General features: G+C 39.0%; 1 pseudogene; it reads left to right on the top strand.

Moving 5' to 3' along the window:
* The window catches only part of LOC130848056 (S-adenosylmethionine decarboxylase proenzyme 1-like), a 35,732-nt pseudogene extending 20,096 nt beyond the window's left edge, over nucleotides 1-15,636 (top strand).
* Nucleotides 15,637-15,877: the final 241 nt, after the last annotated feature.

Raw genomic sequence — 15,877 nt, 5'->3', positions numbered from 1 at the left:
TAAAGCTTCATTGTATTTCTTTTGCATATAAAAATGATTTTTCCACAGTAGTTTTCATGGTGAATGAGCTTACTACTAGTCTGAATATAGGGAGAAAGAAAGGAAGGGAAAAACTTTACTTACAGATCCACAATAGATGACTGGAGGGTTTTTCACAAAACTGGATAGTTTCAGGAAAAGCCCCAGGATTCTGTCACACTGTCAGACACGTGTCATTGCGTGTTCACTCCTAGACTGGTCATCATGATGGAGTTCTCATTAACCAGCCTGTGGGTATGTTTACCTCACCGGCCAGGGGATGGGACCTTCCTTACAAATGAACAGTGTGGAAGGCAGCGTGATATTCCAAAAGGCAAGGGTGGGCTCTCTTATCAAAATACTGATTTGAGGCAGGCTGACATAAAAGATTAAATTATATAAACTATCAGTATGTGAAACAGTTCATACCACTCTTAGTAAATAGTAAATGCTCAACTGGTGGCACCTGTTGTAATCTTTCCCTTCGTAATGACAGTGACTAACATAACTGTCTTACCTTTTACTTCTTTACCTGTCTTTGCCTGATGTTTCTGGGGGGATATATTGTGTGCACCAAATTGGCACCTTCCTCCAAATGAGGAAAACCAGTGGGATCATTGCTGTTCATCAGAGACTAAGTGATCACAATTAAAAGGACAAGTCCCGTGAGTTGTTCCTGAGATCACTTTTGACAGATAAGAGGAGAGTAAACTGATTCCTGAAGTTCTGTTTAGTGTTTGGTCTGAGGAAGTCATCAGGCAGATTCTCCTATCTCAATGGTTCTAAGGACTTTGGGGTTCTATCTCTTCTATTTGTAGTCTTTAATGGATTCTGCCTTTCACTCCCTCTTTCCTTCCTTCCTTCCTAGCAGGAAAGGATGCTGAAAGGAAAACCATCTTTTTCTAGTGCTTGTTGTTCACTTTGGACAATGGGTAGCAAACGGTTACTTCACTCTTCTTTATATTCCCACTAATCCTCCAGAAGGTCCTGAGGACATTAAAACTCCCCTAATGGGAAAGGTTATTTCCTTACTAATCTGTAGTTTCTCACGCTGCTTCAGTGCATGTAACTAATAAGTGTGCAATCCCGACTCCAGCTGTGGCAGAGTAGAACACTCCATGTAATGAGTTCTATTATTTTTTCCCTATGCAATTTAATAGACCAGTAACTTTAATACCAAAAAAATGTTTCCAAGACAAATCAAAATGTGGTTCTAATTGTATTGCTTGTTTTCTTTTTCCAGAATTGATTTTTTTCCCTTTTCATTATGTAGTATAATCTCTTTAGCATCAATAAGAACAAAGCTTTATTGTTCATTTGTGGAGGCATCAACCTAGACATTTCATAGCAGCACACAGTTTTGTGCTTGTTGGCTGAACCTTCCTAGAGGGTTATAGAAATTAAAGCTTGCTATCTTCTGTGAATAATCATAAAAAGAAATATTCCCCAATTTATTAACCTTTTCAAAGGGCCAGAATCAAATCAATCAGTGAGGTAAATAAGCCTAAGATGGTATCCTTGCCCATGCATTAAGTAATATAATATTAGATGATCCCTTATCATTGTTTAGACATTAACATTTCAACAGTGTACCGTGAATGAGAGCTGTATTGGCTGAGTTCCCCAAATAAAATAAAATGTCTTCTCAAGCTACAAAAGAAGTTGCTTACCATTAATACAGTATACTTAAGGCAGATATTAACTAAGGTTATTTGGTACTAAGTACTACTATTATTTGGCTTTCAGCGGTTTTGAGTCTGTGGTTTTGTAAAATGAGCTGTATTTGCAAATATTTAATTTTCAGAACTTCAATCTATAATAGGCACTTATTTATGGATACACTTTAAATTTTAATAAGGCTCAATTGCAAAAATAGCTATGGTCCATTTGCTGCAACAGCCTCTAATCAGAGTTATAGTAAACATGACGATCTAATAATCGGAGTATCAAATGCAAAGTTGGTTTTACAGCTGGAGTAACCCAAGAGGACGTGACCTTAAGGTCAGGACATTGTGCATCAGGCCACACCAAGTGAAACAAAGTTCAATTTAGATCCCCATGAAGTATCATTGGAAGCCTATTTGCATTTACATTATCTGCTTATTTTTAGAATATGCATACATTAACTCCCTGGGTGGGGGGCAAATTGCTATATACAAAGAGAGAATGAAATATTCTCAAAAGAGCAGCAGCTGATTAGGAAGAAAAATTGAAAGTAAAATGAAATAAAAGCAAGTGAAGTTATAAATCAAGTAAGAGAAAACAATTCCATGAAAGTGAAGAAATTAAGTAAAAAGTTATCCCCAGTGGAACTAAAATGCTGAAATTATTTCTCCCTGCAAACATATGCCTTGTTTGAGAGAACAGGAGACAGAGTGGATTATAAAGCATGGAAGTATTATTAGATATGGGTCAAAGGACCTGAATTTCAGTTCCAGTTCTGCCCCTAATCTGTTATGTGACCATGGACAGATGATGTATTCTTTTCAAGTTCTTGGTTTTCTCATTGGTAAAATAGAGTTGATATTCTCTCTCCACTCTACAAGGATGTGGCCCGCTCTGCTCCTTCTCTTCCTTCAAGACCCAGTAAGTCACCACCTTTTCTGTGACGTGACTTTCACTGCAGAGTTAGCGCTGCTGCTTTTCTTCCATCAACACTGTCGAGACCACCATCACGTCCCGGGGTGCGTGATGTGCGTCGGTCCCCTATTGTACACGCTGAACTCAAGAGGCAGCTGCCATCAGTTATTTCTTGAGTAGATCTGGGTATGAATAAGTAATGATATGCACTCATGGAGAATGTATACACTTTGAATTTCCAGTGCCTACCACAGAGCTTGACAAATGGTGGGTCTACAATATATTGCCGAGTAAATTTTCAGAAGTTCTTTGAGACTACTTAGAACTAAGCAATTCAGTGTCCGCATTCAGATAGTGAAAGATTTGGATTGAATGAACTCTGAGTTCCCTTTTATCACCCTTAAAAGTAGGTGATACTTATTATTATAATTATTTCTTATTTATTTGCTGGTGATTATGTGCTACATACTGTTCTAAAGCTTTGTATTCATTCCATTTGGCCATAAATAGATCTATTTAGGTAGCTTTTATTATCCTATTTTTTTACAGATGAGAAAACAGAGGCTTAGAAAACTTGTTCAAAACAGATGGCAGAGCTTATATGTAAATTAAGGTCCCTCGGATTCCAAAACCTGTTCCCTCATCCACCAGGTAAAAAGGTACAGGGGAAGATCCTTACGCATGTGGGTTAATTTTATTGACTCAATGAAATACACTGAACAGAATGATAAGGATTGGGAAGTCACATCATCAAAGAGTAAATGGCCAACGTAAGCACTGCTTATACCACTCACAAGCTGCTTACTACTTTTTAATTACCAGTCTTAACATTACAGCATCTGGTAAAGTGATCTATAAAAATCTTTGCTTCATGTTCCAGTTTATTATCATGGTATGGCTCTAAACAGGTGAGAGATCATTGTTTTCTTTTAATGATCACTTTTGGTTGTGGTATCTAAGTAGATGGTGTTGATGTCCTTAGTTTTTGTACCTAGATACTTCTTTTTTAATGTCCCTCAATAAGGCAGCACTCCCTTATTCAAGGCTAGCCCTTATTAGAGGCTAGCAATGTATGGTTTATATTACTTTGCTAAATTTATATCCTGAAAAACACAGGCTGCTTCTCATTTAAGCCACAATGACTGCAAATATCTAAAATAAAGCTGACCTGTAGCACAGCTCTTGGATGCAGCGCACTCTGGTGCATGGAAAGTTTCTGGCCACAGACACTTCTGGCCGCAGCACACCTCTCTCGTTACTTTTAAAATCAGAAAGCATCAGAAGCACCTCTCCTTCACAATAGCTTCTATTCCGAGTCTCAGCCGGGAACTTCAGCATTGGCATTCACACTCTTTCCCCTTTCTCCGTATCCGTAAGTCACATGTGCCCATGTCCATTGCTGGTCCAGCACCTGACGACCCGTGGTAGAAGAATTCCCATTCCTTCCTTGGTACCTTGTTTTTTTTTTTTTTTTTTTTTTTCTTCTTTTTTTACTAGTTTTATTGATATGTAATTGACATATATTGTATAAGTTTAAGGTGTACATCATAATGATTCAATACATGTATATAATGCAGAATGATTACCAAGCTAGTTTACATTCTTCACTCACATAGTTACAAAGTTCTTTTTTGCTTGTGCTGAGGACTTTTGAGATTTGTACCTTAGCAACTGATATGTGATACAGCATGGTTGACTATACCATGCTCTACATTACATCTGCAGAATTCCTGACTGCACATTTGTACCTTTTGACCACCTTGACTCATTTCCCCGACCCCTTGTTTTTCCTGTAGTTACAAAACCCAGGAAGGAAAGTGAATTCATTGTGGCCTAAATTTGTTAGTTTTAAGTTATTCATAAACCCTTTGACTTTGGACTCAAAACTGGAAACTAGGACGTGCCATCATCTCAAGGACGTCCCCCCACCAAGCCCTGCGGTGGGCCGGCGCGTCGCACTCCTGGGACCTGAGTGCTCTCCACCCCATGTCACCAGGACACGTTGTTCTCTCCAGTTTTCTGATTTTAAGATGCAAAATGTTGATAGTCAGGGAGCTTAAAGTGGAACATAAAATCACCAATGAAATATCACTGGGGTCGTAAATGTTATCTTTACACAGGACATTTTTCTATAACCATATTAATAAGTATATATTGTGAAAATTTTTATTTTTATTTCTATTTTTTCCTAATATTGTATTTTACTCTTCTCATCTTTCTTGCCATCTTTATGATTGTGAAATAATGCAATTCTGATAAGATCCATGGTGAAACTAGCCAAGGTAATTATATTAGTGTTGTCACAGTATAATGTACCTTGTGTGCCTTTTCTGTGGTGTATATTAAATCTAGGAAGGTCTGTTACTATAGGCACTGCATTTTTCATCAGTAGAGCATTCCTAAATATTTATCTAGGGGAAAAATAATAAAGAAGTCATGTGGTCAAACATATTTAGGCAGTGCTGTGTACTCTACCCACTACCAGAAGGTATGTGATGCACATGTTTGTATTGAAGGTGGTGGTAAGTGCTGCTGTAAAGAAATATGTTTCGCATAGCTTAACCCAGAGTTTTCCTTGACAGCTTTTTAATATTGTTTTCAGTAGTGTCTACTGATATATTTTGGAATTAGTGTTCCACAAAAGACCCTTTGCAATAAACTGTCCTGTAGGGTTACTTCAAGGTAACTGGCAGTTTGCGAAATCAGTAATGGCAACCATTTCTGAAATCATCTGAAAGAAAGAAAACACACCATCCCATCCTTGAGAAGGGTAACCCTTCCCAGGAGGTTTGACTCTTTATTCCTATGTAAACCAGGAGATAAAAGACTTGAGTTTGTCCCCTATCTCCGACACGAATCAACTGTGAGAACTGGGGCAAATTATTTAACTCCTCTAGACTAGATGGTCCTAATCTCTAAATTGGGTATAGTGATTGGTGAACCGTGTACTTGTTGAGAAAATACTTCATACAATGAAAAAAACCACGTAAAAAAAGAATTGCCATCATATCAGCATCATTAGAATCATCCCCGAAGGCTCTCCAACTCGAAAGCCATTAATCTATGAACATTCCTCAATGTTCTCAAAATTCGTTTTTAAACATGTTTTTTGTCCCTGTAAAAACAAAAACAAAAAACTGTTGGCTTTACAAATGTTTTGAGCAAAATTCATTTATCTCAATAGTATATTGTGATGCAACAAACCAAAAGACACTCTCCGTGCAACATTTGAGATCTGAAATCATTCCACAGTTAACTGAGCATGCGTTTTTCACAGCATACAGCTGTGTCCACAGACACACCTGGGCCAGCATGCTTCCAGACTGTGATAGAATGGCTAACTAGACCTGGATCTGGACTTGAGATATGAACTCTGACAACCGTGGAAATAACAAGGGACATCGGTCACAGTGATTCTATTTTTGCCCAGATGTATAATGCTGGCCTCTCTGTTTAGATGCTCAGGCTAATTGGATACATTCAATATTTACTTAAAGGAAGATATTTTTCAAACATAAAAGGGAAGTTCATCTGGAATATTTCTTATTCCCGCCAATATGTGAGAAGAGATGTTGTCTAAAATGGTTCAGGTGTCTCTTCCATCTGTAAGATGCATCGGTTTCTGTTCTGTGTTCTTATTTCTGTAGCTCTCATGCTTTAACCCAACTGCACATACTCACTTTGGAGTTTTCAATAGAGAAAATGAATGAATTCTCATTAGGAGACTTTGACTCATCAAAAAATTGAGTGTCTCCAAAGACCCCATTGCCTTGAAGTATCACTGAAGGTCATGGCTGGTGGGTCCATTTCTGCTGGAGTAATTGAAGGGAGCAGACTCTTTTCACTGTTTGTATATGTGTATGTGTGGGGGGTGGGGGAGGGATGCATGTATGGTTCACAGATTTTATTGGTTTTTCAGAACTTAGGTGCCTTAAAATACAATACAGCTCAGTGAGTTCAGTATACAATAGGGGTGGAATGAAGCAGTTCCCTGAATCACAGATTTGGCTGCTCTGTTGCAGGGATTTGGTGGGTGAATGCAGTTTTCTTTGCCTGTTATCTCAAACTTAATGTAGGGGAAACAGCCTACCATGCATCAGCTTTTTGAGGCATTTTCAATTCAAGAACAATAGGCTATTTTAATGAGAGCAATTTTAATGAACTGTTAGAAAAAAATGTTTAGATTGTGTCCTGGCACTAACCCTGTACAAATTCATGAAACACCAAAAGGGAGTCTATGATTAATTAAATGATGGGATGGAATAAATAAACCCAGGCAAAATCGAATTAAATAAGACCGAGATTCATTCGCACATTTAACAGGCATTTATTAGGCACCCATTGTGCAATGTGCTAGTTTCGGAGACTCTAAAGATGAGGAAGACATCCACATGACCGTAAAGAATTGCATAGTCCCGTGGGGGAGGCAGGCTTGTAAACAGACAGTGACAGTGCAGTGAAGGAAGTGCTCAGGGAATAGGTGCCCTGAAGTCTGGGGGGAGGGTGAGAGGCCTCTGACCAACCCAGGAAGAGGGAGGAGGCACACAGGCCAGGGGCAGGCAGGCAGAAGGAATCTTTATGCAGATGCATGACACGTCCAGTGAAGCACAAGATGATGAAAAGAAATGGTAGGGAATCTCGAATGTCGTTTTAACATTGGCAAAGGATTGCTCTCAGAGTACTGTCTTATTAGAGCTAATTATTTGAGAACATAATATTTAAATGTTTAGGCCTATGTGTAGGGTTTGGCTTAAAATAGAATGCCTGCTTGAAAGAAGAAGACAACTCTGCTGCTTTCAGCCGCCCCATCAAACGTGGGATAAAATGCCAACTCCTCCTCGTGACCTGTATGCTCTTTAGTTCAGGCTGCTGTAGCAAAATAACCAGAGGCCGGTGGCTTATCCACAACTGGAAGTTACTTCTCACAGTTCTCGGGGCCAGAGGTCTAAGGTCGGGGCGCCAGCACGGCCAGGCTCTGGTGAGAGTCTTCTCCTGTGTCCGCTCATGGCGGAGGGCAGAGACAAGAAGGAGACTCTCTCGTGTCTCTTCTTGTAAGGGCACTGATCTCATTCCCGGGGCCTCCACCCTCATGAACGCATGACCTCCCCAAAGCCCTCCTCCCAATATCAGCACTTTGGGGATTAGGATGTCAACATATGAATTGGGGGGGGGGGGATGAATTCATAAGCACCCCCTCATCTCTTTCCCTACTGGCGTGCTCCCTTGCTGTGCTTCCAGCACCGGAACTTTCTTGGTTTTCCTTTGTCCCTTTGCATTCACTGCTCACTCTGCCTAGGACATATGTCCCCCATTTATTTGCATATCTTACTCTTTCATGGTGTCATGTAGTTCTTGGCTCAGCTATCCCCTTCGGAAGGCCTTTACTCATTGCTTTCTCCTGAGATCATCCCCCACTCATCCTTAACCCTTGTTCTTTAGAGCACCATCACTGCTCGGCATTACAGAATGTGTCAATTTATATTCTTCACAATTTGGATTGAATTGGGGTTCCGCCAATGATATGACCATCTCCTGACACTGGGGAACCTATAAATTAACCTTATTTGGAAAAAGAGTCTTTGCAGATATAATTGAGGTTAGGATTTTAGGATAAAATCATCATGGATTAGGGTGGGCCCTAAATCCAATGACAAGGATCTTTATAAGAGAAGAGAAAGGGAGAAGGTAGAGCTTTTGACGCTCTTGTCCTATACTAACAATGACAGTAATAATAACAAAGGCTAATATTAAGACACAAGGAAATTTGCTTTCATTTCCTACATCAGTGCTTGTAACAACCACATGAGATGGTGAATTATTATGATCCCATGTTATGTCTGACTAAATTGAAGCTCAGAAAAACCTCAATAGCATGCCCTATGATCACATAGCTGCTAAGGTGCTTCCTCAAACGGAATAGGGATCTCAGGTGGGACACCTGCCTCTGTGAAGCCTCCGGCCCCATCTGTGTTCCATGTAGAGCTGTGTCTTCTAGCACTGGCATTCGTCCTAGGAAAAGGAAACAAACTTCCGTGAAGGTGTAAGATATGCAAACGTTACCATAGGTATTTTCATGCACATTATCTCATTCAGTCCTCTCCACACTCCTGCAGGTTGTTGGCTGCTGTTGTCGGCTTCCATTTACAGATATGCTAGTGGAGATGAGCACAAAGCTGGACAGGGATGGATGGCACTTTGAAGTTACTATGGTTGATTCAAGTTCCTGATCTTTCCACAGTAAATGACTTTCGGACGACACACACCTGTGCTCACATCAAGTTATTTCAACTCTTTTATGCCCCATTTTAAGCTTCCAGTGGTTGTTTCCTACAGTCCTACAGCTATGCTGCATTGATCGCTCTTTTCATCAGTGCTCTCTGCCCTTGGAAGAAAATTTTATTTTTTCCCGTCAGTCACCACCTAGTGCTTATTCCCCAGGAGGCTGAGCTCCTCGCTGCTTTCTTTTCTCAGGAGAGCTGACTGGGATGTGAGCTAGGAAGCTGAAAAGCCACCTTTGGCATTTCAGAGGTTCTTCAACGTCCTAGTCTAACTTCGCAGGAACTTTATTTTGATTGTTTACTTTGTTCCCACATCCCCGTTATTTTCTGAGTCTGCTTCTTCATAGCTTTGTGAACCCCAGGAGGCCCAGGAATAGAGCTCCACAGCAAGATAGGCTACTCTAAGGAAAGGTCAGTTTGCCAAGAGAAGCCTAAAAAACAAGATATTTGAAAAATAGGCTTTACTGCGGCAGAGATAACACTCTGTCCTCCAATCCTCCTCAACCTCTCCCCCTTTGAAAAATAAAAGTATTCACAGTCCTAGAGACTTTCAAACTCCACAGTTATATCTGATCAGGGTATGGGCAAGAAATATTCCATAGGTAGGGATCTCTTATAACTTTGTAATAATAAAAGAAAATAGCAAAGTGATCTCTGCACAGGATTTATTCAGTCTTGGAGTGATCAAGTTTCAGATGCTTAAAATAGCTTCTTTAATGCAAGATTGGTAAATGACCTCAATCCAGTAAGTTGACTTCAAAGGAAAAAGACTAATGTCTTTTATTAGTATTTATTTTTTGCAAATTAATCTTTTACCTGTATTTCTTTTGTATCCAGTAATAATAGCTAATTGAATTAATTTAGTCTGCACTTTGCAGGATCTTGTGTTTGTGGTTTGAAGGAATTATCAGTATATGGTAAGATTAGAAGCTTGTTTTTCTTCAAGTGAATGTAATTTTGGAAACTAAGTATTCAATTGACCTTTTCCTAATCACACGATTCAATAATATAACTTTACCACATGAATTCCATACTTACTAGTTGTAAAAATAAGAATGACTATATTTTGCAACAAATAAGCTTTTAAAAAGCCCTCCCTTATCTTCCTCAATCTATGCAATAACCCAATGAACATCTAGAACTGGACAGACTTAAGCCATTTGAACTTGCCTGGAGTATCTGAATACTCTAACTGTATTTAAGTATCTCCTAACTGATATCTTTTCTCACAATCCAGTATTTCTTCCATTCTCCATTTTGACAGCTACCTCTGTTCTTCAAAGGTGAATTGCCATTTAGGGAGGAAGGAAGATGAAAAATTCTAGGGCCAGTTAAAGGAACTAAGATATAAAGACCCAGGGTATGCCAGGCAAAGCTAGATATCTTGTATATGCTATTTAATCTTCATGAAATAGCCTACTGTTGTGTCCTCTCTGAGAGAGAAATTGAGAACTCTAAAAGCTCCACAATTAACAGCTTTTGGCAGAATTTTATCCTTTCCATTGAAATAATAATTAATTTTTTATCGGCTGTCAAGGATGCTTAGTCTTTTGGTAACAGTTCACAGCACTAAGACACATTGGACTGTCACATTTCTATGAACTGTAGCCAACTCCAAAGATCATTTAATAATTCAGTATGGAAAGTTCTTAGTATCATAATGGCAAGGCAGTGTGAGATTGGCTATGGATTTGGTACAGGTAGAAATTATAATTATTCATAGGGAAGGTTTATCATTAAAAGCTGGAAGAACCAAAGAGTTCTATCATCTGCCTTTGCCTTGAATAAGCCAAGTGTGTTTATATGTTTTCCAAATATAATCATGCCCTTATGAAAAATTTTCAGAGTTTGAAGTGAAGTAAAAAAGCATTTTCCAGTTTTGTATAACAATTAAAGGATACATTTTTATACAAGGGAATTTACTCATAAATACATTTATTTGTATATATCATATACACGATAAAAACAATGGCTCATGTTTTCTGTGGTTTTTTGTTTGTATTATTTCTGTTTCTTAACATTTACAAGTATGTAAGTGAGTTATAAAACTATCTGAATATGCAGTGAGTGACCGTAAGTGACCCTCTAAAGCATTTTAATTTTATTTTTAACAAATTTCTTTATTGCAGTGTAATTGATTTACAATGTTGTGTTGGTTTCTGGTGCACAGCAAAGTGATTCAGTTATACATATATATATATATATATATATATATATATTCTTTTTCATTTTATTTCCATTATGGCTTGTTACAGGATATTGAATATAGTTCTCTCTGCTATACAATAGGATCCTGTTGCATTTTAAATTGTGCTAATGCAGCTGGCTATGGAAGGGAGTAGAGGGCAGAGTCTTTGGTACTAGACATAGAACTGTGGCTTTCTGGCTCAGAAAGACTGAGAACTGTATTTTCTTTTTAAAAATTTTGTTTATGGTGTACTTTCACAAAATTTCTCTGTCAGAAATCACAATCAAAAAATAAATGCAGGGCATTGTTCTCCTGGACTCTCCATTATGCCAGAGGTCATTTATCATGTAGATAACCACATACATCTTTATTTTTCCATTGGAATTTGTAAGAATACATGCCTGCCGTCATGTCTTTGGGGAGGGAGGTTAAGTGGTGAAGAATTTTGACCCATCAGGGAATGATGTGGTGATGGGCTTTAAGGAATTGTGTGAAATGAGCAGTAACTGTAACCGAAAAGTAGTTTTGTTTTTTGTTTTTTGTTTTTTTTTAATTTAAATTTTTTTTTATGGATGTGTAGTTAGTGTACAATATGATATGTTACAGGTGTGCAAGATAGTGATTCACAATTTTCAAGATTATATTCCATGTATAGTTATTATATAATGTTGGGTATATTCCCTATGCTGTACAACATATCCTTGAAGCTTATTTTGTACATAATAGTCTGCACATCCTACCCCTATGCTGCCTCTCCCTCATCCTTCTCCCCACTGGTCACCACTAGATAGCTCTCTGTATCTGTGAGTCTGCTTCTGTTTTTGTGTTGCTCGCTAGTTTGTTGTATTTTTTGTAGTCCACATGTAGGTGGTACATACAGTAGTTATCTCTGTCTGACTTGCTTCAGTTAACGTCATGTGGCGAGGACTCTCCTTTACAGGGAAGATGTGAGCTCTGCTGAGGGACACTCACCACGTGTTCTGCTAGGAGCCCCCATGACAGATGCCTCGTCACGCTGTGTCCATGCTCGCTCGTTAGGGTTTGTGCATCTGCCCTTGCTCAGCCATAGAAAATGGGGATTTAAAAGTGGTTTGTTTTAACAACAGCTGAATCGGTTCATTGAGGGAGAAGAGGGGTTCGAGACAGGACAGCTAGTGAAGACAAGCTTTCAGGGAGGTTGTAAGAATGGAATGTAGCACATTCTCACGCACAGAGTCTTCCTTTGCTTTGAGAATGGGATTTACAGGAGTCATCTCAGGTGAGGAAACTGGCTTCTTCCAGTGTTCATTACTAATTTAAGTAACACTCTCAGACGGATCACATTTTCTGGCACTTATTTCAAAGGTTCGTCTTCACTTCCATCTGGCTCGCAGTTAACTCCTTTCTGCCATTGGCTATGCAGGCAGGGAGAACTTCTGTGTAGTCTCTCCAACCATGTCTCTGATTGGCTGTGACCTTGAAGACCTTGTAAAGAGATTCATGAAGAAATTTGCAGGACTGTTTTGTGAGCTGTCTCTCCTCCCTGCAGAGTTTTCTCATAGTGACAGGTTTAAGGAAATGTACGCACTAAAATACTGTGAATTTCAATCAATGAAGATGGATGGCTGCCATTAGGAAGTGAGCTGCTGTAGCTGGACATTATCTAATGTGTGGTTAGCTTGCTTTTATTGAAATAAATCCAGCCAAATAGATCTGCCTATAATTTAGGGAACCACAGATCCTCTGAGGTCATCTCGCTCAGCTCCCAGATATAATAGAGGAGCAAAGATAGCTCCAAGGGGACACTGTTTATGAGCCCAAGGTCTTGCTGGACTCCTGATGTCCTGAAACCCATTTCATTTAAAGGGAGAAATTCCTGTGTTCAAACCCAGGCTCCCTTACTGCCTGAGCAAGTCACTAAACTTCTTTATGCTTCCGTTTCTCATCAATAATATGGAGGTAATAATAATATATAAGGAACTTCGCTTTTATGAGGAGTAAAATGAATTACTTTACCCTGTGTCTGGCAGAGAGTAAACATCATAAAATTGTAGCTGTTTTGGTGCTTGTGATTAGCATCTGGGATTGGAAGAAAGACCATATTGCATTACATTTCTCTAGATCATTGGTTTTCATCTTGGGGTGACTTTGTCCCCAGGGGACACTTGGCCACGTATGGAGACGTCTTGGGTTGTCACAGCTCCAGGTTAGAGGGTGCTTCTGGCATCTAATACGTAGAAGCCAGGGATGGTGCTGAACATCTTATAACGAGCAGAATTATCCACAACAAAGAATTATCCAGCTCAAAATGGCCACAGTGCTGAGGTTGTGAAGCCCTACTCTAGATTGCAAAACACAACAATTTGAATCAGACCATGAATTAACATTAAGTTTAAAAAGAAAAACAATGGTGCCTAAATAATAATTTTATAAATGGGAGAGGGTTTCCTAGTTTCAGCCACATGTTGGTGCATATGTGCTGTCCCTACTGGTGAAGGACTGCATGTAAGATAGTCCCTTACTCATTGCCAACTGAGTATTCTGCTTATTCTGCTCTAGCAATTGGTTATAATAATTTCAGCAATTTGAAACCATCCAAGTTGGTTTAGGTGCAGAAGTTTGTAAGGATGTATACATTTTCAGCACTTTACATATTGATTATTCACTTGGGTTATATAGTGTTGCCACATACTGTTTTTGATTTCATAGTGAGTAGGAAATCTTATGGTCAGACGTCTTTATAGACAATGATGTGCTTTTACAACTGTTGAAGTAAAAGAAGTCTTTCCCATCCATTTAAATTTATTTCAGCAGTACTTTTGAAGTGTTCTTTCTTCCCCAGTATTCATTTTTCTTTTGATGTTATTTTGATTCAAGGGGAACAATTGTTACATTGATGTAATTTGCAAGTATTTTTCTCTTATTTTTAAAAAATCAAACATCTCACAAAATTATATGTAATATATATGGAATATTTAGAAGGTTATAGCCTTCTGAAAAGGCAATTTTCTGCACATGCCTATGCTTATAGAGTTATAAGATCCCTTTAAAAGTGTGAATAGGCAGGAGGCTACAGTGGCTGATAGTCTGACAAGGAAAAATAACACTTTCAGCTGCACTGATGTTAGATTTCACTGTGAGCAATATTATTATATAAGGACTTCTTTAAATATAAATTTTAGCATAAAATTATCTACCAAAGAGAGTACTTTTGTAAGTGTGATACATTGTTAAGAAAACACTCACATACACATAGACGTGCAATATGTGTGTGTGTGTGTGTGTGTGTGTGTGTGTGTGTGTGTATATATATATAGAGAGAGAGAGAATATAAATATGTATATATTTAACTGAATCAGATTTAAATAACAATCTGTATCTCTAGATTTTTTCCCTCCCTGTCTCTTTTCTATTAGTCAGCTATTCCTAGAGCAATGCTGTGTAATAAACCATTCCAGACTCAGTAGGCTTGCAGCAGCACGTGTTTATCTCCAGACTCACAGGTCTGCAGGTGACTCTGGTTCAGTGGATCAAGAGCGGGTTCAGCGGGCCGGCTCAGCTGATCAGCAGGCTTTGTCAGTTCTGCTCCGTATTTATGTGTCCTAGTGTGCCGTTTGAAGGGGTTTGGTTTTATCATAGTGGGTCACCAGAGCACGAGAGGCAAGCCAAACCTCAAATGTATTTAAGGACTCTTGTCACATCACATTCACTAGAGTTCTGTTGGCCAAAGCAAGACACATGGCCAAGCCCAACGTTAAGAAATGTTAAGGAGATGGCCGGCAACATTAGCTAGTGCTCGCTCTACTCTCTCTAATGGGGAAACAGCGGCTACGAGAGACTGAGCTATATCTGCCTCTATTTCCAACAGACTCATGTTCAGCTTTCACTCAAAAAAAAAAAAAAAAAAGCTGGGAAATTTTTATTAATCCTTTTTTAAAAAAGTTAATATAAAATTATAGCAAAAAAAGGAACCTGAACTTCAGTAACCACTGGAACAATCCGCAGCGGCAGCAGCGGTGGGAGAAGAGATTTAATTTAGGGATCTTTGCACCATCCCAAGATCTGAGTGGGACGTACTTTTGAAGGATGTGCAATGTTCAATCATAAGTGTGACAAAAACAAGCAGGAAGCTTGTGTACTCAGTGAGAGGAGCATGTTTGTCTCCAAAAGAGGTTTCCTTTTGAAGACATGTGGTACCACCCTCTTGCTGAGAGCTCTGGTTCCCTTGTTGAAACTTGCTAGGGATTACAGTGGGTTTGACTCAATTCAAAGCTTCTTTTATTCTCGTAAGAATTTCATGAAGCTTTCTCACCAAGGGTACTCACACCGAAATTTCCAGGAACAAATAGAGTTTCTTAATGCAGTTTTCCCAAATGGAGCGGCATACTGTATGGGACGCATGAATTCTGATTGTTGGTACGTGTATACTTTGGATTTCCCAGGGAGTTGGATACTCAGCCAGATCAAACCCTGGAAATTCTGATGAGTGAGCTTGACCCAGCAGTTATGGACCAGGTCTACATGAAAGATGGTGTTACTGCAAATGATGTCACTTGTGAGAGTGGAATTCCTGACCTGATACCAGGATCTTAGCAAAACTGGTAAAAACAAAATTGTAGTCATTGAACATAGCGCTCTGGCAATCAAGATGTTTAAAACCTTCAATCTTCTGGGGCGAAGAAAGTGCTTTGTGACATTTAAACTCTGATTTACAAGCAGGGTGGACACAAGTTTTCCTGGCTTGAAGACTTCCACAACTGACCTGATCAGAATGTGCAATTTTGTTTTTACCAGTTTTGCTAAGAAGCAGCAACAGCAGCAGAACTGATTAATA

This window comes from Hippopotamus amphibius, chromosome 3 (genome assembly GCF_030028045.1).
Source record: "Hippopotamus amphibius kiboko isolate mHipAmp2 chromosome 3, mHipAmp2.hap2, whole genome shotgun sequence".
In the NCBI taxonomy this organism is placed as follows: Eukaryota; Metazoa; Chordata; class Mammalia; order Artiodactyla; family Hippopotamidae; genus Hippopotamus; species Hippopotamus amphibius.
This window is presented reverse-complemented; position numbering and strand designations above follow the sequence as displayed.